The following is a 23,708-nucleotide window of genomic DNA, read 5'->3' as shown; positions in this document are numbered from 1 at the left end:
ATTTCCCTCTCTCCTCTTTCTTTTATCTAGACCAGAAAACAAATGGAATCATGATCTTTTCTTGTTCGGCAGAAATAAACTTCTGAGCTTCTTGTTGCTTCCATGGTGGCTCTTGGAATCAGGATTACCAGCCACTGAGATGATGAGCACATGGAGGAGAAAGGAAAGTGCTCATAGGATTGCTGGACTGAAGGTAAGAAGAGATAAGAGAAAGGACAGAGCCAAGAAGAGCTCACACTTGAGCATCTCGGGTAGTGCCATTCACCCAGCATGCTCCCATCCCACCCCAAAGAAAGCAGTGAGGAGTAAGACTAGAATGTCTGGAGAAGGCCATCTAGCTGGTCACCTGCAGCCATGAATAGCCTCTCCCACAAATGCCACAGGATGTGATACAAATGTCATTCTCTTTGTGGATGAGGAGGGATAATGGTTGATGCACCCTTGCAGGGAGAATGCTGTCCTCCCCCTCCCATACTGAGTTAAGTGCCCTTCCTCTGTATTCCCATGGATAGAAATCTTGAGCTGACTTCTATCCAATAGCCCTTTCTGTGCTGCTATGTATGTAGGGGTGAGTAAGAGCTGCTGTAGCCTTTACTCCCCGTACTCTCCAGACTTACACATTAATAGATAGTCAATATAACTCTCGCTAAATGTTCACTACTTGTCAGGCACCACCGAAAACACAACTGAGGAGGCAGTACAAGATGGCAGGTTAAGAATATCCTGAACTCAGCTCCTTCCACAGACACACCAAATCTACAGCTACATGGGAAGCAATTCCTTCTAAAAAAAAAAATAATAATAACCCTGAGAAACAGAGGAATAGCTCTCCCACAACAAAGTAGGGCCACTAGAGATAGGTACAAGAGGAAGAGACATGGTCTCTCCAAAAGCCCCACCACTGGCACTGCAACCCACAAATGGAAGGGATCTCACACAATTATAGAGTTTCTACCTAAACAGTGAGGAGTCTGTGTATCATATCAGTACCCTGACACTCAGGACCTGCACTAGGGAGATGAGTCCCCAAAACATCTGGCTTAGTTACTCCAGGGATACAGGCAGGTACCCTTCCTCTACTTTCGCCAGTACCAGTGGGCACAACACCCTTGCCATGCTCTCCCACCCCCTCTAAAACCAGTGAGTATGCCCTGGCCCCATGCTCTTCCATGGCTCCACTGAAGGCAGCAAACCAACAGTTCACAGAGGGGACACCCCTTGAACACCTGGCTCTTGCAGCCAGGGGCAATTGCTTTTCTGAGTCCTTCAGGACTAAAACAATCAGAGAGACAGTTCTTGGCAGGTTACTGCCACCAGGGCACAGCACAGACAGCAGATTGAAACACACCCACTCTTCCTGTGAAAAAAGGCCTATTTCCTTGACGGAACCCATAGTCTCAGGCACACACTTCAGGTTCAGCACACATCTAGAGGCTACAGAGGCTCTCAGGGAATGTAGGCTGGTATTGTTGCACTCCTGCTTGCCTCACTACAGCTCACTGGTACCCTCCAGAAAGGAGCTTACCTGTTTATCTGGAGCTCTGCTTTTTGCAGATCACGTGATTGAGAGGCCAGCAGGGTTTACGTGTGGGCCCATAAGACTGTACATGTTTGCATACCTTAAAAACTGTTGCTTTAGGGCACCTGGGGGGCTCAGTCAGTTAAGCGTCTGACTCTTGATTTCAGCTCAGGTCCTGATCTCAAGGTTGTGAGATCGAGCCCCACATCTGGCTCAACACTGGGTGTGGAGTCTGCTAAAGATTCTGTCTCTCCTTCTCCCTCTGCCTCTAGCTCCCCACTCCCTGCTGCTCTCCCTCTCCCTCTAGGAAAGAGAGAAAGAGAGAGAGAGAGAAGAAAAAGAAAGAAAAGAAAGAAAGAAAGAAAGAAAGAAAGAAAGAAAGAAAGAAAGAAAGAAAGAAAGAAAGAAGAGAAAAGAAAAGAAAGAAGAAAAGAAAGAAAAAAGAAAAGAAAAGAAAGAAAAGAAAAGAAAAGAAAAGAAAAGAAAAGAGTGGGTGAATTTAAAAAAAAAAAAAAAAAAAAAAAGCTGTTGCCAGAAGGTCTGGCTTCCAATCAGCCTGAAATGAGGGGCTGACTGAGAGCCCTCCCTTTGGAACACTGACAGGTCTTGGCACACCCTCAACAACTGGGACCTACCAAGGATAAGTCAGCCTGCTTCAATAATCACAAAGGTTTGAGAGACAACCAAGAGCTAGGGCCATATTGTACAATAAGTTTCATCTCCTACACAAAGCCACTCCTTCAAGACTGGGAGAGTAGCCATTTCACCAAATACATAGATACAAATGCAGAGAGCCAAGCAAAATGAGGAAGCAAAGGAATACATTCCAAATGAAAGAACAAGATAAAACCCCAGGAAGAAAAAAACCTTGATGAAACAGAGATAAGTAAAACTCCTAGAAGAAAATGCAGGGAGTAAGCTTCTTGACATCAGTCTTGGCAATGATTTTTTTGGATCCAACTCTAAAGGCAAGGGAAACAAAAGTAAAAATAAACAAGTGGGGCTTCATCAAACTAAAATGCTTCTGCACAGCAAAGGAAATCATCATCAAACTGAAAAGGCAGCCTACTGAATGACAGAAGATATTTGCAAATCATATATACAATAAGGAGTTAGTATCCAAAATATATAAAGAATTCAAACAACTCAACAACAACAACAACAAAAACCAATCTAGGGCAGCCCCTGTGGCCCAGTGGTTTAGTGCCGCCTTCAGCCCAGGGTGTGATCCTGGAGACCCAAGATCGAGTCCTACGTCGGGCTCCATGCACGGAGCCTGCTTCTCCCTCTGTGTGTGTGTGTGTGTGTGTGTGTGTGTGTGTGTCTGTCTGTCTGTCTGTCATGAATAAATAAATAAAGTCTTTAAAAAAAAACCCAATCTGATTAAAATATGAGCAGAGGACCTGAATAAACGTTTTTCCAAAGAAGACCTACAGATGGCCAACAAGCACATGAAAAAGATGTTCAGCATCACTAAACATCAGGAAAATGCAAATCAAAACCATGAGGAGATCTCATCTCACACCTGTTAGAATTGCTATTTTCAAAAAGATAAGAAACGACAAGTGTTGGCAAGGATACGGAGAAAAGGAAACTCTTATGTACTGTTGGTAGGAATGCAAATCGGTGCAGCCACTCTAGAAGACAGTATGATGTTTTCTCCAAAAAGTTAAAAATAGAAATACCATATGATCCAGTAATTCCACTACTGGGTATTGACCCAAAGAAAACAAAAACGCTAATTCATAAAGATATATGCACCCCTATGTTACAGCATTATTTACAGTAGCCTAAAGCCAAAACATGGAAATATCCTAAAGATAATTGGTTAAGAAGATGTGATATAGATATATAGATATAATAATACTCAACCATAAAAAAAATAAGAGAATGAGTTCTTGCCATTTGGGACAGCATGAATAGAACTTGAGGGTATTGTGCTAAGTGAAATAAGTCGGAGAAAGATAAATATCATCTGATTTCACTCATATGGAGAACTTAAACAAAACAAAGGAAAAAAGACGCAAACAAAAAAAACCAGACTGAAATACAGAGAACAAACAGGTGCCTACCAGAGGGAAGGTTGGGAGGGAGATGAAATGGATGAAGGGGATGAAGAACCCACTTATCGTGATGAACACTGAGAAATGTATAGAATTGTTGAATCACTATGTTGTACACCAGAAACTAATATAAAACTGTATGTTAATTATCCTGGAATTTGAAAAAACAAATGAACAAAACAAATAAACACAGAGAACAGATTAGTGGTTGCCAGAGGGGGGGAAAAGTTGGTGGCTGGGCAAGATGGGTGAAAGGGGTCAAGAGGTGCAAATTTCCAGTTAGAAAATAAATAAGGTATAAGGATGTAATGTATAGCATGGTGACTATTGTCAATAACATCGTAGTGCAGATTTGAAGGTTGCTAAAAGAGTAAATCTTAAAAGTTCTTATCATATGGAAAAAAATGTGTAACTTTGTGTGATGAAAATGATAACTAGACTTATTCCAATGATCATTTCACAGTATATACAAATGTCGAATCATATACACCTGAAACTCATGTAATGTCATATATCAGTTATACCTCGATTAAGAGAATAATAATAAAAACATAATCAAGCACCAGCACAAATGTGTGAGGTAAGCATTATTATTCATCCCCGTTTATAGAGATGTGGAAACCGAGGCACAGAGATTTTTCTGTGACCTGTGCAGTGTCGTACAGTTATCCTCCTGCCTCCACCCTGGCTGGAGGTATGGAGTCTATTCCTAACCACTCATTCTACCTCTCAAGAAAAGTATGTTGAATAATCAGCCAAGGACATCAGTGAAGACCCTTCAGAAACCAACTTCTTACGAAATATAATAGATGCCAGGCCAGGAAGGGGAAGGAGTGGAAAAGAAATGACAAAGAAGTGTAGTGCCAGCCAGTTCTCCCAACAGCGATGGCTCACGCGATGCCGTTTCTGTAACACCACCTGAACATCACCTGGGAGCCGTATAGAGTGAACTAACCAGACAGCCATTGCAGCAAATGTGGCCAGTTGTTTCTGGAGGGCTGGATCTCAACCGAAATTGACTTTCTTCTTTGAGCTTTGCTGTGTTTGTTTTCCTTTACAATGACTACGATTTTTATAGGAATCTTCCGACTGCTCAGGGGCTCACCGTCAAGCTGGGGCAATCTGCTGTCAGCTCCTAAAGAAGAAAGGTAAAAAGTCCACCCTAAGCAGTGGGAATACATAAGCTCTGCCTCCAGGCAGCCTGGGAAGGACACACAGAGTACGCAAGACCGGTCTGAGAACTGGGTGTGAGCAGAGTTTGTCCCAGCAGAGGCCAGAGCAGGGACCACGACCACTGAGTTCAAGAGGGCACGGGGTGTTTCTAAAAGGTGAGTTAAGTGGAAGGTTGGTTTTGGTGTGTTGTTTTTACTGAACTAAAAATGTTCAAAATGATGCAAACAAGCATGTCACTCTCCATTTCTCTTCTCAACCACTAGAAAACTGCTCACCACACACCCAGAAGCTTTCCTTGGAAGGTCGGGGTGTGGGAAGGGGTGAGGCAAAGCTTGGCTCAGTTGTGGGAGAAGCGAGGCACACACACGACTCCCCCTAAACCGAAACACAGCAGAATGGGTTCTGGGAACGAAAAACCACAGGTGACTCAGCTAGGGGGAAAACATGTAAACAAAGTCTTCATTCCATTTCTAAGACTTGAACTTTCCAGGGAAAGGAAAGGCTCACCCCCAGCAAGTGTGATGGCAGGAGGCTCAGATCACATGAGTCTGAACACAGTCCTCAGGTGGCTGCCTCCCACCTGGCCCAGGGGTCAAGCCTACCTCTCCCCAGGAAGGTGCTACAGACCCGGGCCTGCTGCACTGAGTACTCTTCGAAAGAGTCCTTCGAAAGGCCCAGTGCCCCTCATGCCAAGTGTGGAAACAGGACCAGCCAGCAGCAGGCATTTGCTGGAGAAGTGATGGGTCCATGGATGAACAGCCACCATGGCCTAGCCGTCATCACTTTGTAAAGAAGTTGTTGACTCATCGGACTGCATTTCTAATGCTACAGAACACACTTCAAAGTTTTAAAGGAAAACGTTATGTCAAGCAATGTGAGGAAGGGAGCAGAAACAATTTTGCTCAGAGAAGTAGGTGAGAAATGCAGCCGATCCCATCCTACACTACGGCTGATAACTCTGAGTCTTCTGTGTACCCAGTTCTAAGCTAAATTCTGTAAGACTGACCTCATTTCATCTTGTGACCCTGTAATGTAATTACGTAATTATTATACCCCACCCCCATCCCCACCAATGGCTTGTGTAATTATCCTCACTTACCAACAAGGAACTAGAGTGCCAGGGAGGATGGGAAATTGCCCGTGGTCAACTCCACAGATAAATGACAGGCTAGAACTTGGGCATGGGCCTGACCAACTCTGAAACCGAGGCTACTGGCTGCCCCCTGCCCTGAAATGTCGCAGCCACTGCCTCACCCTAATGTCGAGTGAGGACTGGAACGGGCCAGATGCACAAGCTCAGCACAGAGTGAATCCAAGCTGCAGTGGCAGCTCACCAAAGGGTTTTGTCACTCCAAAATGCCAGGGGCATGGCTGGGAATGGAGGTCAACCATGCAAGGTGCATTCTAGGCCCTGTTCGCCAAAACATCAACGAGGCCCTGGTGGACTTTGTTAAGTGCAAACCCCCTAGTTCCTACCACTCCTCTGAGGCCAGACCAACCCAGAGGGGAGGGAAAGAGAGGAGGAGAGGAGGAAGGGTGGCCGTGCTGGGGCAGGCTGTCTCCCAGAGTCCTGTCCCAGCTGTCATGTAACCTCCACAAGCTCACTAGTTGCCTCTGGCAGGTTTGGAAGGTTTTGCAGAAGTGACGAGTGCATGGGAAAAAAATGCCTTGGGTCCATCAGCCATCTCAGCTGGGTGTGTGGGGTGTGGGGCACAGGACTCTGCAGTCTCCTGGAGCCCAGCCAGCAGCAATCCCACTGCAGCTCAAGCCACTCCTGGAACCCAGGACCATCTTGCCTTCATCCTGAGCATCACCACTCCCTCTTTCTCCAGAGGCTGGAGGTTCACAGTTCCAAGTCCCTGTGTGAGGGAGGATGGAGGGCAGACCCCATTGCACAAGAAGCAGACACTTTCCGAAGACAAAAGCTCTTAACCCAGGGCACCAGTCCTAAGATGTCAAGCAAACTGTGCTGTACCAGTGTATTTTCATGGATGGCAGGTCCAGCCTTCCCTTAGGTTCTCAGAGGGGTCAGCCTGGTTAGGTGGACAAGTCTGGGAGGAGAAGGAGAATGCCTTAGGGAGCAGGTGTCCCCTGGCTCCTCAGCCAGGCTCAAAGAGATCCGGGATGGCAGCCTGCCCGGCAAAAAGTGAGCACCAGGTTCTCAGTGGCTGCAAGCCCTGCATCGCCAGCAGGGAGTTAGGCAGAGTGGCTTCCCCAGAGGCCAGACCAGGCTCTGGAAGGGGACTCACCCAGGGGAACACAACCCGCCAGTGGCCCTGCCACATGCAATCTTTCTTTATACTTGTGCTTTTGTTTTCTTTGTATTTATTTGATAAAAACTCGAGCAACACCTAAATCCTAACTCGTGCGCACCCTACCCAAGTCTGAAGGGATGTGCTAAGGCACATGCACACCCACATTCACGCAGCTCTCTTATTCTGATCATTCTGGGATAGGCCGAGCCCACCCTGAGGGCCAAGCTGCCTGCAGACTGTCATGTCCAGCCGGCACAAGGAGGCGGGGGCAGCCTGAGGAGGCCAACGGCAGAGACAGGGAAGCCCCAAAGGCCGGAGGGAGAGGGTGTGAGAACACACCGCTCGGGCGGGGGCCGGGCTGCTGGCTGGATCCCAGCCTCCATCACCCACTTAGCGTCTGAGGAATTAATTACCCGATTGCTCCAGGCAGAAGCCAGAAGCTTGAAGGAGGCCGCAGGCGATCTGTGGAGGCCTGCAGAGCACGGGAAGCCGCGTTTGATGCCGAGGATCCGCAGAATTCTCAGAGGACGGATTGTGATATTTTCACATTTCCTACAGCTCTGACTGCATCTGAACTCACCAACCCTCTGATAGAAGAAAACCTGGTTGTGATGAGTTTATCAACAGAGCACAGTTAAGAGATGAAACTACTTCAAGAGAACCTCGGCATTCGGGACAGCCTCACATCAGCCTAGTGGCTTGGTTTCTTAAAGAAATCAAAGTATAGGAGAATGAGGCAATGCACAGTTGAAAACAAAGGAAGCTTATCATGAAAAAGCATCAAGGAAGAAATGGAAGAAAAAACTCTAAAGCATTGCGAGGTGCTTTGAACGGGCTCTGAGTTTGTATTGATCCAGATTCTTTCCGCTGTGCTGTGGAAGATGACTCCCCACATTGCCTCACTACAAGGCGAAGGATGGTTTTGTGAACTTGAAACTTGATTAAGAAAAATTGCCAATAAATGTGGCCCATGATCTTGAAGGAAATTAGCAGGTGACAGTAGTGATGAGGACTCGTAGCCGAGGGATGGGAACCGGGGTCACGAGGACTAGAAGCGCTCGGAGAGAACTGGAAGGGGCAGAGTGTGTGCAGTCAGCAGAAGTTTTTAAAGACAGAACTGGTTTTGTGTTTTCTGAGGTTGTCAGGTGGCAAGGAAAGTACAGAGTGTGTATTATATGGTAAGTCATGCTTTCAAGAATATCTGAAATTTCTGGAGGAAAAAAGAAAAAGAAGTTCTTAATGTAAAAAGCTAAAGTTCTCTCCTTTTCTCTTAATCTTTGCCAGTGGTTTAGGGCACAGCCCTCCAGAACTTTATACATTTACATACATATGTAATAAGAATTTGCTACATGTATCACTCCACAACTTGCAGTCTTTATTTAACAGTTTGTCAAAAGGTCTTTGCATCTTTTTTAGTCGGGTGTCATAAATTAAGCCATGTCAGAGGCTTCATTTAAATGCTGGCCACCTCCACTGTACTACTTACCCAGAACCCCAGGAGGAAATCACCATTTGCAGGTGTCTGGGATTGGGGGGAGGGGGTCATGCCTGAGGGCTGAGGCCAGGTTTTAGTTCAGAAATGACCAGGGGAAGATGAGAGGAAGCCAGATCACCCAGTGACCCCTTTTCCTGTCAGATTCTCTGTAACTCCCTTCAGGGCTAAGTTACCAGCAGATGCTTCCAGTTAGAGAGACCGGGCAGGTCTCAGCTTTGTGTCTCCCATGGAGACACCAGAATGAATGGGTCAGTCTGGATGCATTGCTGTGGGCGAGAGCTCTTCCAGAACCAAAATCCCTTGCTCCTTGCCTCCCACCCTCCTCTGAATCCTGTACAAGGCTTTGTAAGGAGTTTACCTCAGAAGTGTTTTGCTAGAAGACTAGGAGATGGTCACTTACGAAGTCCAAGAGTCAGTTGAGGTGAGAGAGGCAGGGCTGGCTTTCTAAGACACAGAGTCAAATGACACATCTCAAAAAAAGAAGTAGTGCACTCACTGATTTCAAAACCTACTCCTTTGCATGGGGTCTCTGTTCCCCTCCCCCTCTTGCTATTCCTGCCAGTGCTTGCCCATTGTGAGTGTCTACCTTGGGCCACTCTCTGAGCCATCATCTGCCACAGAGTTCCTGCTGAGTCTGGGGCAGATAACCCATCTGGAACAAGGGGGCAGAGCTTCCAGAAAGCCCCAGGCGGCCAGGGTGCCCCAGTCCTACAGTCTTCTTGGTTTAGCCAGTGGGGGGCTCACTCCTGCTCTCTTGTGTAGAAGTCAACATGGAACATTCTTTTCTCCATGAAGGCTCCATCCAGTTCCTCCTACAAGGAGGCACATTCCCCAACAGCAGTGACTATAATGACCTTCGGTCACTAGTACTCCTGTTCCAGGAGCCAGACACAGGGCTCAGTGCTTTCCACATAATCCTTATAAGAACCTGTGGAGCAGACACAATCATTTCCAATTTCCACATGAAGCAACCAAGGGCCACAGGCACGGCCACTGTTCCAGCCCATGTCTGTCTGGTATCCATGCTGGCGCTCAGCCATGTGGCAGTACGGCCTCCCTGAAATCTACCACTTCGACCATAGAAGCTACAGCTAGAAGTCCTGCTACCTCCCATCATATTATTATTTCATCCCTTCTGATTAACGAGAGAGAAAGACTACCAAACCACTGGGATCTGCCTTATTCACTGAATCCACAGTTTCCAAAACAAAACCTCATGGGACGCTCTTGTAAAATATCCTATTTAATCGATTGCTAAATGGGTGGTAGGTGGTGGCAGACAGGAAACTAGGTGGGAGAGGAGAAATAGCTAGAGTAGGGTCAAAGAAATGTTCCCTGTCCACAGTGCTATTTGGTAAGAAATGTATCCAGCTGGCTAGCAATGTCACCAAGCACCCTGCCTTCTATAGTAGGTGACGGTGGGCAACCATCCATTTTCAACGGTTTACTGATAGCTGATCAGATACAGTCAGAATCTGGATGGATGAGCATGGTAAAAGATGCTCATCAAAAAAAGACCATCTTTTACTTCATATCAGGTCATATATTCCGACCCTCACAGAATCCACAGGGATAATCACCCCCATCCCAAGACCTTCAAGCGAGGCTCCTGTGGTCACCCTCTCATGGGTGATGGGGCAAAGTTCTTCTTGTGTTCCCCATGGCCCCTTTCCCCACTTTGGTGTGGTTGGGTGGGGACAGGGGAGGCCCTCACTGTGGTCTGGCCTCAGGGTAGAGTAACCACAAGACAATCAGACTACCAGAACTGAAGTCACCATAGCAGAGTTCCTGTGTGCTCTGATGCTAAAAGGGCCTCTTTATACTGTTGAGTCATATTTCAAAAAATCCTCATGTGTGCATGCTTGTGTGTGTGTGTGTGTGTGTGTGTGTGTGTGTGTGTGTGTTATGGATACATGTAAGCCCAAGGATAGAGTGGAGAAGGAGAGAGAAACACGTCCCATTGCACTTATCACATTATGTGTATATTTTCAAAACCCATTTGTGCTTAATGTGAGAAGCTGCATCCTACCTGAAGAGGTAACCTGTGTAGTTATTTCAAAATGGCAGCCCCATCTCCATCCCCACCAGGGTAATATTTTCCACCAAGTTAAGTCAATAATGTAAAGCAAACCCATTTTTCCTTGAGGTAAACAACATAGCAGATTAGAAATACAACATCCATGGACATCACTCTTAATAAAGTCACCTTGTAAAAACAAGCATTTTAAATGAGACCAAGGAGGTGAATACTTTTCGGAGTCACAATCCTGAGAAAAAGAAGGCTTCTGTGCATTGCAGCATGTTCCACGATTCCTCCTAATTTCAGGGTAGACCAGCTCTCAGGTCAGAATCCATCTGTGAACTCACAGAGTAACCCTGAGCCACCCCTTGGTCCTGCAATATGAGCACTCAGCTACAGGCCTTCCCCACCAGGAAAATCAATCCACTCCTCCTGAAGCGAGCTCCACTTGGGGCACCAACAGCTGCCCCTCCCACCTCCCTCCTACCCCCCCCCACCACCTTTTTGTGTGGCTGCTCAGTCTGGAGCCACAGACTCAGTGACCTGATACCTGAGAATAACCCGAAATCTTCAGGTTAGTTTTCTTCCTGGTGATTTTTTTTTTTTTTAATTTTTGATTAATGGTCTTAGAAAAACAAGAACCACTTTCAAAGGTTCTTAGAACAGAAAGCTGTCTCAGCTTTGGACCTAGGAAATGCAAAATGAGGTGATTTCTCGAATGCTGTAGCCCCCTGCCCCCCCTCACTCCCATCCACCTCAAAGATAAAAGGACAGTCTTAAGTGACATGGACCCCATGAATAAAGCATCCCATAATTTCTTCCATCCAGAATAATGATCCTGCACAAAGCAGTATTTTCTGGGGTGACACTGAAAGGACACGGAGTCATCTTTTACCCATATTTCCAACTTTCGGATCACACTTTTCCATTCTGGGGGGTTTTCTTTCTCTCACTTGCCTCCACACCTCCAGGAGGTGAGTAAAGAGGTGAGTTTTCCATACTGGCCGTTAGGGGATAATCAAGCCCCATGGGAATAAGTAGTTATTGGCAACATCAGTGAATGACACACATAGCTAGAGCCAGGGCAGAACTGGGGTGCCTCTGGGGGCAGCGATGCCAGAGCAAGGCAAGGCCGTGCAAAATATAGGATCAACCCAGCCTCTGGACCACACCACACATATGAGATGCAAGACCATACATCTAACTCCCAGCCCAACCCCCCGCTCCACAAGCAAACTGCAAGATCTAGTTTAGAGCCCCTCAGATGATGGTGGAGAAAGTGCTATGCAGAGCCTAACCCCCAGTCTTAATTATCTAGACTTGGCAGGGCACAGGCCCCCATTTGTTGCTGGATCATGCTCTCTGTTTTTTAAAGACAATTTATTAAAAAGAAAACAGGGGTGAATGAGCAGAGTAAAAGAGCTGGTTTAGCCTGAACTGCCAGAGTCATATTCTGTCCCCATCTTTTGACCAATGGTCCATGAGAAATGCACGCTCAAAAATAGAAATAAGATGGGGGCACCTGGGTGACTCAGTCAGTTAAGTGTCTGACTCTTGATCTCAGTTCAGGCCTTGATCTCAGGGTCATGAGTTCAAGCCCTGCACTGGACTGCACTCCTGGTATGGAGCCTACTAAAAAGACGTTTTTTTTAAATAGAAATAAGATGAGGGAAAGTAGGTTAAGTCCTTTACATATGTATTCAAAGACACTGACATCATTTTGTAAGTTTGGGTTTACACAGCTAGCACATGAGCCATTTTATCTCCTCGGTCAAAGCATCATTTTCAAAATGATGAAACATGGCCTCATACTGTCAAATATATATATACTAAGCACATTTATTTAACTTGTCAATGAGTTGAATCTCTAATGCTGAGAATCAGTATTAGAGAAACAGAGATGGACAGTCAGTTTGGGGAAGAACTCTGTCATAAATATTGTCTTAGTCCAGTTGGGCTGCTGTAACGGAATCCTCTAGACTGAGTGGCTTATAAGCCACCAAAATTCATTTCTCACAGTTCTGGAAGCTAGAAAGTCCAAATGATCAGGGCGCTAGCAGATCTGGGGTCTGGTGAAGACCTACTTCTGGATTCATAGACGGGCATCTTCTCAGCATGTCCTCATATGGCAAAGGGGCAGGGGATCTCTCTGAGGTCTCTTTCATAAAAGCACTAATTTCATTCATGATCTAGTCATCTCCCAAGGGTTCCAGTCTCTAATACCAGCACCCTGGGAATTACTATTTCAACATGAATTTGGAGGTGGAGGAGACAAACATTAAGTTCACTGAACTAAATTACATATAAAACTAGTTAATATTCTATGCCACAAGAAAACCGTAACATCTGTGGTTACCTTTTCAACCAGACAGAAATGGTTTGCATTCTTACGCAGCAAAAGGTATGTGAGATTTACCCTCTCGTAAGGATAGGTTAGCATGTAACTTCACAGAGTCTGAGTCCTAACATCTAGTAAATAGTACATGGAACAAACATGTGTACCCCTAGAGATTTAGGGACCCTTCAGTGGACCTAGTAGACAATGCTCAGGTATGACATTAAAAGGACACGGAGACATCCTTTGTCCTCAATTCCAAGTTTGGGATAATTTTTCTTTACACCTCCTAGGCTCCTGGTTGGGCAGCTTCCAGCAAGTCAGTGATAATAGCTGGGTTATAGCCTCATGGCCAAAGCCATACCTATCAGCCAATTCCTCTATGAAAATGAACTCCATGCTAAAAATGAAACATAATATTGAATTACTAATTTCAAATGGCCATGTACAAAATTTAAAGAAATTCAAGCACCCATGTACAACCTGATACCTTTACACATCTTTACATTTTCTTACATCATAGATCAATTTATTTTTATCTTTTCTACTTAGCTTGGATGAGGCTCTTTATCTTTTTCTCTAAACGTCAGTCTACAACCTCAGGCTTAGTTAGCCATTTGGGTTAAGGCTATGGGGTGAGAGCTGAGGAACTGGGACAGAGGCCAGAATCACGTAACAAGGGCCTAGCAGGGGGCCAGACCAGATACCAGGAGGCATCTAAATACCTACGGTTAACTCATACCTTGAGTCTGAAACACAGCCCTTAGAGTCATCCAAAGCATGGCCAAGTGAGCATCCCTCTCCTGCAATATCCAGTCTAAAGACTCTTCCCTCATTCGTCCCTTCCTTTACATCCCAGAGGCCGCCCGTCTAGTCTAGGCCTTAATCACACCTAGATCACCACAATAGTATGCAGTATCTTCCCAAGTCAGCTCCTCCAAACCCGCTAAAAAATTAGTTCATTCAATTCATTCGGCAAATATTTACGAACAGCTTAGAGAACAAATGCCAAAACTGTTCTAGGTTCTGCTGATAGAAAAGAAGACAAGTTCTTTACTCTCGTGTATTTCCTTAAGAACAAGGAGACAAGTAACAAAATTAATGCCAAGTGGTGATAAGTAAAACCGAGAAACAAGCAGAGTTAGTTTAGAGATCAAAGAATGATGGAGGGCTATTTTATTGCAAATGCTCATGGAATTTCTTGACTTACACCTGGCCTCTTAACATTCTCATCACAACCAGTGAATCTACAAAAGCAGATGAAATCCTTCTGTAAACTCAAGTGAACTAGAAAAAATATTTTTAATGCTTGGGCAAGTCCCTGGAATAGAAATGTTTTGTTAAAAGTTTTCCTGTGTGTTTTAGTATTTTAATAAAGACCACATAATATGAGGCTTATTTCTAGGAATTAAATAAGAAAAAACACTGATGGAGAGGAAGCTGCTGTTTTATACATTGTGGCCCAGGAAAGCCTCTACGATAAGGGACCTGAAAGGAATGGAAGAGCAGGCCATGAACATATCAGAAGGAAAATTCTCCAGGAGAAACCAGTTAGTGCAAATGTCCTGGGGTAGGTGCATACTTACATGTTAAAGGGTTTCAAGGAGTCTAGTAAAGAGGAGAATATGAAGTAGAGTGAACTGAGTCAGAGGTAAAAGATATAGAGGTACCACAGACCAGACCATGGAGAGCTTTGTGGGCTGAGAAAAGGACTTGGAATATCAATCTAAGGGAATGGTACTGAACAGGAGAATGGAATGATCTGACTTGTTTTTACGGGGTGCAGAGAATAGCCTGCAGGGGGGCAAAAGGAGAAAGGGGTCTAGTGGGGCAGTAGCACCCTTGGTGTCAGATGAGGCACAATGGCAGCTGTGCATGCTGGTGCAGAGAGAAGTCAATGGATTCTGGATATACTCCAGAGGAAGAACTGACAGAATTCCTGATGGATGAAGCATCGGGAGTGAAAGAAAAAAAAAAAGAAATCAAAGATGACTCCAGGGTTTTCACCCTGAGTAGCTGGAGAAAGGAGTAGACTTTTGCAGAGACTGAGTGGGTGGAGACCTGGAGAAAGGACAGGCTGGAAAGGGAGCATGGATAAAGGGTTCAGTTCAGGATATGTCAAGTTCAAGGCACCTAAGAGAGATAGATCCCAGTGGAGACATGAAGTGCGCAGTTGGCTGTACATACATGGAGTTCAGGAAGAATCAAGGACTTAACTGACCAGTGGAGAGCATGCAGTTGGTATGTGACATGTTTGCATGCGTGGTAGTGCATGCATGTGTTTGATATCAGACAGTTGACAGAACACATAGATAGATGTTTGGCGGCAGATACATGAAGATTGACACATTTGGAAGGAATCAAAAGCCAGATCCAGCTACTCAGAGAGTGACGAGAGAAATAAGGAAAAGCCCTAAAAATGAGCCTCAGGCCGACTAGTATGTCTGTCTGACACAAAGCATCACACAGTCAGCTCTAGAACCATCCAAGATGCCTATCATTCAAACACTTTGGACTGATCTCCTCGAGACAGAGTTTGGTCCTTCCTCCCAAGCCCACTGCCCACTCACACAGCATGCCCACTTCCTGAGCACCCCAGTTCACACCATTGACATTTGTAGGAGGGTCTCTCCGGCCCCTCCCTTCTCTTTGACTTATTCCTACTATGCCATCCAAGACTGTCCAACCCTCATCCTCTCCACAAGCACTGCTATAAGCCCTGCCCCCTTAAAGCCCCCCATGACATCCCCTCCCCTGGCCAGGCCTAGGCTCCAGACCTTTACCATTACCCCAGCACCAGTGATTGTTGTCTTGCACCAGGGCAAGGGCAATGTCTCCATGTCTGTCCTGGCTTCCCAAGTGCTTGGCATGGTACCCAACATAGAGTGGCATTCAGCAGACATTCATTCAAGATGCCCATGAGAGCTATGTGGGCAGAGCAGTGCCACCATCACAGTGCCTTATGTGATCAATGCCCCTCCGTGGCACCCAGAAAGGCCCACAGGCAGCCTTTCATCTGTGTCAACAGGGTGAGTTTTCTCCTTCTGATAATCCATACTCAACCCTGCATCCTCCTGTTTCCTGTGAGAGAAAAACGCAGGGGCTTTTTCCTCCTACACTGTGACTTTCTGCTCTGTTTGGCCATAGTGAAACTGAAAGAGAACAAGATGGGGGGCGAGGGACCCTGGGGTCCCCTTCCCATGGCCCCTCCAACCAGAAGAAATGTCCCCTCCTTGGATGAAAGAGCCTTCCTCCAACAGTAAATTATTTCTAAATTGTATATCTCGTTTAATGTGTTTCAAAATTGAAAGAAAATATTTCTCCCACAATTATAGTCATTTTGTAACTCCACCCCACAGTTTCCCAGCTCCTTCCAAACCTACCTATTTTAAAACAGAAAAATACCACTGTTTCCCAATGTGTTTTTTATTGAGTAAGCCAGGGAGTGCTCAGCACACCACTTTCCCCTCCAGGATTATCCTAGGACTATCAGATTAGAGACAAATTAGGTAATACTGCCTGCTGCTTTCGTTCAGAGAGATTTTGAAAGTCTGGTCTTAAAGTAGGTGAGGGACACCAGATCACACACTGAAGCAGGCAGAGACCTTGTCTCTGAGACCAGCTGCAAGGAGAAGCAGAGCCCGGAAAGACTCAGAGGGCTGTGTACTGGAGATGGCCTCATGCTGCTGACCGGGCTGGCAGGGTGGGCCTCACAGGGGCTTCCAACATTGGAACAGGATGCCCTTACCTTTTGAAAAGACGAGTTCTAGTCCAGGAGTTTATGACAGGACATCATCTAGTGTGTTGTCACTGCTCTCAATAAGAAAATCGAGACACACCCCTCCTTAACCAAAGCTTTGGATGGAGTGTACCTCACCCAAGTTTGACCCTGGGCCTTAACCTCCATGTGTGTCCCCTCCACCTGATGCCTGGACTCCCACCTCTGAACCATAAATAAAGTAAGGGTTCCACAGTAACCACAGCCTTAGACAATGCGAGAGGGAGCGCCTTTTCTTCAGAGGCCAAATTTTACCTGGTAATAAATAAATGCCACAGATCACATGATCTGGAGCTACTTCGAGGCCCATGGACAGTAGCAGGTGCCTGCCACGAAACATGCAAGCTTCGATTGACCCAAGACCCCCTCTATGGGAGAGGGCCGAAGGACTCCAAGAGAAGCAACCCATTTTGCACTCAGAAGGTTTGGACACATGGTGAGCAAGAGGATGACTTCCAAGGTAAAACAGTCATTCGGGTGCTGCCAGGAACCAGGATGCCCCCAACACATGCGAAGGGCATGTCAGTCGTGAAAACCTTGCAGGAAGTTCCAGCCCAAAGCTCAGTCAGCCCCCATAACTCTTTCTTCATTTGAGAGTCAGTTTTCACCAGGTGTGAGACACAGAACCACTGACCCCAAGCCAAGCATGCAGAAACAACCTTCCTTAATCCAGACACTTGTCATCTTGGATTTAAACTTGACCCTGTCTGCCCCTGCTGCACGTGGGAGAAAGGTCAGTTCAGTGTGCCAGAAAAGTCTCCATGATTAATCACTTCCCACCAGATTTGACAGCTCCAGATATTTTCCCTCTTGCCTCCAGGCGTTATCTCAACTCAGGATGAACTTGGAACTGCCATTTGAGGCACGCCCACAAAACTGACACATGAGAGCCAAGAGGACATGCGGGAGACGTGACTCCCACCTGTACTGTGTCAGGGTGTACCTGCTTTCCTCAAGGCGACAATGCAAACCTTTCTACAGCACCCAGAGTTCAAAGCTGGGCTCATCTCATCCACAGATATGCAATCGTCTTCTGCCTAAAAGCTATGTATCTTAATTACATGTCCAACAAACTTCTTGAAAATCATTGCACGGAAAGATACGCATGGATGCCAGGAAGGGCAGTGGTATGTCCTGGCTGAAAGTGCCCCTTTTGGAAAGAGACTTGTATGGCCACTTTGGAAAATAGTTAGCCAGTATCTTACAAATCATACAACCATCCTACGACCCAGAGAACCAGCTCCTGGGTATTCACCCAAGAGAAATGAAAACAGACATCCACCCAAGTTCATGATGTTCATGCAGCTTTCTTCGTGATCACCAAAACCTAGAAACAACTCGAATACCCATCAGCTGGTAAATGGGAAGTTGAATGTGGTGCATCCAGGCAATGCAAAACCACTCCACAGTAAAAAGAAACTGACTGCTGATATACACGAGGATGTGGACAAGTCTCAAATCAGTTATGCTGAGTGAAAGAAGCCAGATGCAAACACTACATACTGTTTGGTTGCATTTATATGAAATTTTAGAAAAGGCAACATTACAGTGATAGAAAACAGGTCACTGGTTCCTGGGGCCATAAAGGGGGGTTATTCCAAAGAAGTTAAAGGGAACTTCTCCAGGTGCTGGAATGTTCTGTATCTCAACTGTGGCAGTGGTTACATGACTATGTATAATTATCAAAATTCATTCAGGGTGCAACAGATTAATCAAAATGGATTGATTTTATGAAATAAATAACATAACAATATTTTTAAAAGATCCCACCTACTTACTTCAAAAAAATCAGTCCACAAACTAATCTCATCCTTCTTTACCTTACTTGCTACTAAGCCTCTGTCCCTATAGAAAGCTGTGGGTACAGGTAACAAGAGGCTGGGAGGGATCCTTGCTGTCCTGTCCCTTCTAAAATAGGGTGGCCTACATCAAGACAATGGCACACCTTCCAAAAGCCAGAATGGGGTCCACAGCCTGGCCACCAAATATCCCAGGAAAAGCAGACTTAAAGCATTCCACCCCAGAGATATCACATCCTATCACCTCACAAAAGAGGGGTCCCCACAGAGGAGGGGGCTGTGTCCAAGGTGATGTAGCACCATCTGGAGAACAGGCAAAGTCAGAGCAGGGTGTTCCAGATGTCTAGAGAGAACACTGGCCTGAAGGATCAATCCTGTGAGTTCGTGGACTATGAGAAAAAGCCAGTGTGATCTTTAGAAATTCGCCAGAAACAATGTGAAGGATCCCAAGGATTATGTGCCAACAAGCATTGCTATTCAGAGGAATAAGACAAGTCTGTAAAAGTCAGAGGGACAGGAACACAGCAAATGTAAGTACTAAAACGCATCACCTCTGTATAATCTGGCCAGACTCAAGGAAAGCAAAATTCTTTCTTTCTCACTAGGGAGAAAACAAAAGCCATGGAGCTTCTTCATATTTAGGGGGCAAATAATAAAGGCGAATGATATTATTTCTGCAAATTTACAAATGCACCATGCCTGGGCAAATGCTTGAGCAAGAGTATGAGGCACCCACTGCTGCTGATGTTTGCAGCTCAGCAAACTAACCGCGCTCCCTTTCCTACTGCCTTGCTCTTCTGGAAGGTGTTGGGCAAAAGCAAGAGAACCAAGGCTACCACATTACATGCCAACCATTGGTACCAATTTCTGTGAAATAACAAAGCAATCATCACAGATGCTATTGAAACCAAAACCCTGAATAACACCAACAATACCACAATAGACCCCAAATTAGAGGTTGCAGCCGCCAGGCATGGAAGGACTGTGAGGGCACCCCCAGCTGTGGACCTCAGTCTCTGCTCAATGCTGCCCACATTCCAGATTTCAAAAGCCACAGGAAGGTGCCAGGCCCTTTGCAACCAAATTCCAGGGAATCTGCAAAAAACAGAGGAGGCCAGCGAATGCTCTGACTCAGCAAAGAACATACAACCTTCACATTTCCCAGGGCTCCTTGTCAAATGAGCTGGCCCCACTCTCTGGCCCCCTTTCCTCCCAATGGCTATGCTCCTCACCATTCTCTGTGCCCTTTAGCCTCTCCAGGAGAAGTAAGGGCTGGTTATATCCAGCCCCTGGTTAGTTAATCGAAGAGCCCTGATAAGAGGCAAGATATAAACTATAAGTGAAACTTCCAGGGTCGGGTAGCTCATGAGTGGCCAACTAGGATCTGCATTTGATCAGTCTTCTCTCCCTGTATTCAGTCAGCCTTCTCCATGTGTCCACACCCCAGACATAACTAGGTGGTGTTTTAAATCACCTGCCTAAAGCTGAAATAGGAACTAAGCTTCTCTCTTGAAAAGGGAGCTTCTCAAATGCCAGAAAGTGTGCCCCAGAACCAAAGCCAAAGAGAGAGATCAACTGATCGGGTCGGGGGAAGCCATGACCAAGATGAGGACGCCCTTAAGATGCCTCAGGTGTGCCCCAGCCACCTCCCTCAAGCCTGCCTGGGCCCTCAGTCTCAGCCTCTGTCTCCCTGTCTCTCTGTCTCTCTCTCTGTCTCTGTCTGTCTCCCTGTCTCTCTGTCTGTAAAAGGGGCACCCTGCTGCCTGCCACATTGGCCTGTTGAAGGAAAGAATGAGATGAGATCAGCAAAAGGCAAACTATAAACTGTTAACTAAGATGGTTCCAGGAGCGGCCTCACAGAAGTTACTACCTTCCATTTAATAAAAAGCCCTTATCCATGAATAGCCCTTTAGTGACCAGCCAATGAACATCTCAAAACATAAGCTCAATGCTCAATAAATGATCAGATTTCTTTTTTAAAAAACAGCAAAACTAGAATTTTCCTGCACTTCCATAAGTTGTACCTGCCTCTGGGCAGCTGGGCCATCAGCTGCAGCAGGAAAGCAGGAATCTGGGCAAAGCCCTCACTTGGAAAGCTGAGCCCTTCCAAAGGTCAAACCCCAGTTTAACCAGAAAGTGGTAGCTATTGTGTGGGACCTCATCCTTGGCCTGAGTGGGCCAGGAATCTCTGAGCTGGAGCTCCTCCCCCTCCTCCTTCTTCTCCCCACTGCAGGGAGCACATCCTTCTGTCTGTCTGCCGTCTGCCAGGGCAGCTGTCCACCAAAAACTGCTTTTACTCCCTGATCTTCCTCCTCTCTGTCTAAACTTGGGCTCATCAACACTCTCCTCTTAGGCTGAGCAGATAATGAGGGGGAAAAGAGGAAGAACACTAACAGCACTTCCCCATTCCAGATGCTTCTAAGTGGGTGCATCATTACCTCATTTTAAACCTCCTGGCAACTCCAACGGTAGCTATCATTAAGCTTGTTTTTGTCATGGACACAGAACAAACAAGTGTCAACCCAGGACTTAGACACAAACTTACCTGAGGGCATCACACGAGCATCCCCACAGACCCTAGCACTTGGTCATTCACCCTGAATCCTGGCTGGCCCTCCTCCTGAGTCTCAGCTCTGTGGGAACAGACTGCCTTTTACCGACTTATATCTGCCACAGAATGTCTCTCTCACAAGATGCACAAGAAAGTTTCACTTTGTTTTCAAAAAGTTCTTAAAATAAAATGAATCTATAATTAAGAGGCTGCCCTACAATGATATATAGCTATTGACCCCATGAGAATGTTTGGGGCCACTGAAGCCTAGGTGGGCAGACACTTTGGGTGACTCCTGCCCCCACCCTTTGGGTAAATGTGCCCGTGCCATGTCCCTTGGCAATACTATGAGATATTTCAAAGGCAGGCTGAGGACTTCAAGCTTCCCAGCCTCCCCACACTCCTTCCAGGGAGATGCTTGCAAAAGGAGAGATTCCTGGGACCTTCCACTTGTGGGACAAGAGAGCAACACAGTGCAGTTAACAAATCAACCAGTCTGGCTCCTGTCCTCAGAGGATCTGAAGCTGTGACCTAGTAACACCTCAGGAAATTCTGGTGACCTAAGATTGGTCCAAATGAAGCTGCTCTCAAGTGGGTTGGAGGTGGAGGGGCTGGTCCTAGATGTACCCACCCATGGAAGGCTCTGTGGGCAGAGGTTCTGAGGAGAGAGTGGGGGTTGGGAGAGATCTTTATCTGAAGACCACTGTCATAAGAAGGTATCAGGTTGCCTAGCACACTCAAGAGAAAGTCTTAGAAAAAACATACTTAAGTGTCCACACACCATCTCATACCCATTCAGATGGCTACTATCCAAAAATGAAACAAAACAGAAACTACACAAGGATGTGAAGAAATTAGAGCTCTTGTGTACTGTTGGTAGGAATGTAAAAGCTTCTATGGAAAGCAATAGAGGTGTTTCTCAAAAACTTGAAAATCGGTGACCACATGATCCAGCCATTCCACTTCTGGGAACATATCCAAAAGAAGAGAAAGCAGGTCTCCAAGCAGTATTTGTACACCATGTTAATCACCGCACTATTCACAATAACTAAAACATGAAAGCAACCCCATAGTCTATGGATGAATGAGTGAGAAACAAAATCTGATATGCACATGTAATGGTATATCATTCCGCCTTAAGAAGGAAGGAAAGTCTGATACACACTACAACACAGATGAACCTTGAGGACATTGTGCTCAGTGCAATAAACCTGTCACAGAAGTACAAGTACCGTATGATTCCACATACATGGGATACGTAGGATAGTCATATTTGTGGAGACAGGAAGTCCAATGGCAGCTGCCAGGGCTTATGGGGAGGAGATCACAAGGAGTCAGTGTCTAATGGGAACAGCGTTTCAGTTCTACAACAGGAGAACTTCGGAGGCAGGTGGTGGTGATGGTTGCACAACACAAATGTGTTAAATACACTTAAAAATGATTAAGATAGCTAATTTTGTTATGTGTACAATGTTTTCAAGTGTCCATGTATTAAAATTAAAAGCATCCAGTCTTTATTGCCTCATCGTCAACCAGATTTCACTTACTCTTTTGTTTTGCGTGGTGTCGCCTCTTCAGCTTCACATCTGATGCCAATTTTATTAATGATAGGATGAGATTTGAATCAACTCTTCTCCAGAGACAGGAGGAACACAAGAAGCAGGCAACTTGGCAGGACCCAAGATGAGGAAAACTAGTCACAGTCCGTTCAGAAGGTGCTGGCTCTGGGAGGTGGGCATGCCTGCCCTGTGCTAGGGCACCGGCCTTTCCTCCTGAAACTGGCCATTCGGGGGAAGCGGGAGGGGGACAGGGAGGACCAGGTTACAATCCACAAAATGTGGTATCATTGTCCTTCTGGGTTCTAAATGTTTCTTTCTATGAGTCACAAAGGTTAACTGGGAAGCTCTTGAATTAAAAAACCCACAGGGTTTTCCTTTTATAGACTGTCCTCAGGAGACCTCTCACTGAGTGCTCCTTCTGTCCTCATCCCCAACTGGCAGCTGCACTTAGCATGTGTGTTTACAGAAATACCAGTAGTTATTGCATGTTCCTTTCCATGTGATTAAGCATTGCCATAAAGCCCAGGCTGAGTTAGAAATAGACCTTTCCCTTCTGAGAAGGGCTGAAAAGACTGAAGCTGGTGGTGGTGGCAGTAGTGTGTGGCTTGCACCACCTACTGGCCATAGTGGGGATCACATAGCAAACGCCAAAAGAGAGGACCGGGCTTTTCCACCTTCCAATGGACTGACCGGAAGCATGGCCCTACCCACCCTGCAAGATGGGAGGTGACTGTAAAATGCCACCAATCAACTGCTCCACACTGCAACCTAGCTCCATACTTGTGCTCCCTAACAAAAGTCTCCAATCACCTGAGATATTATCTAAGGCAACAGCCAGACTGAGTCTCTTGCTCCCAGGAGCGCACTTCAGGCGGAATACATGCATGTATCCAGACTTGGAGATAAGAAACACATCTCACTATGGCTTGCAGCTATAGCATTTGCCAGGTAACATCTGACAAATATATTTTGACCCTCATAACAGTTGTATGAGGTATATTCTACTACTCTTATTTTAGACGTGAAGAAACCCAGAGGTTCAGTCACTACATTAAATACCTTTCTAACACAGAGAGGGAAAGGGCAGGGTACCTGTTGAGAAGTGGAATTATAACATAATAGTTCTTTTTTGTTTGTTTTCCAAAGCAAACACATCAACAT

The 23,708-nt window shown here is 45.9% G+C and overlaps 1 long non-coding RNA gene across 15 annotated transcripts in view; it reads right to left on the bottom strand.

Moving 5' to 3' along the window:
* Nucleotides 1-22,805, bottom strand: part of LOC144280867 (uncharacterized) — a 74,485-nt gene extending 51,680 nt beyond the window's left edge. For 5 of the 15 annotated variants that reach the window (XR_013349294.1, XR_013349292.1, XR_013349297.1 and 2 more), the window contains exons 1-3: nucleotides 8,864-8,969; nucleotides 7,424-7,595; nucleotides 4,538-4,717 (exon numbers count right to left, since the gene is read on the bottom strand). This is a non-coding gene — a long non-coding RNA (uncharacterized LOC144280867). The other 10 variants (XR_013349295.1, XR_013349285.1, XR_013349288.1 and 7 more) reach the window with 8 other exon arrangements.
* Between the last annotated feature and the right edge of the window lie 903 nt (nucleotides 22,806-23,708).

Source organism: Canis aureus, chromosome 12 (genome assembly GCF_053574225.1).
Source record: "Canis aureus isolate CA01 chromosome 12, VMU_Caureus_v.1.0, whole genome shotgun sequence".
Lineage (NCBI taxonomy): Eukaryota > Metazoa > Chordata > Mammalia > Carnivora > Canidae > Canis > Canis aureus.
The sequence above is the reverse complement of the archived record's forward strand: the minus strand, read 5'-3'. Positions and strand labels throughout refer to the sequence as shown.